Raw genomic sequence first — 360 nt, forward strand, 5'->3', positions numbered from 1 at the left:
AGGCAAGGTTTTCCAGGACAAAATGGCCACACCAAGTGGAAAGGAGAAGCCGAACCCCCAATCCATCAGCCGGCGGCTCCGAGGATGCTCATTAAAACCAGCGGGGTGAGGAGAGGCGGTGGAGTTGGGGGGGTGGTGGTGGAAATCTGCCTTATAAAAGGTATTTATTTCATCTCCTTACCTGTTTCAGCCCTCTCGCTCCGCTCCGGCCCTCCTTTCGACGATTCGCCTCTCCGCGCCGGATGGCAGAAGGATGCTCCGGCAGGGATACGGCGAGAGAAGAGCTCACCGGGTACCAGAGTCGGCGTTAACGCCGCAGCCTTCGCCGCGCACACGGAGCGTTGGGAGAGTCCATTGCCA

Source organism: Charadrius vociferus, unplaced genomic scaffold, assembly GCF_000708025.1.
Source record: "Charadrius vociferus isolate BGI_N301 unplaced genomic scaffold, ASM70802v2 scaffold2451, whole genome shotgun sequence".
Lineage (NCBI taxonomy): Eukaryota > Metazoa > Chordata > Aves > Charadriiformes > Charadriidae > Charadrius > Charadrius vociferus.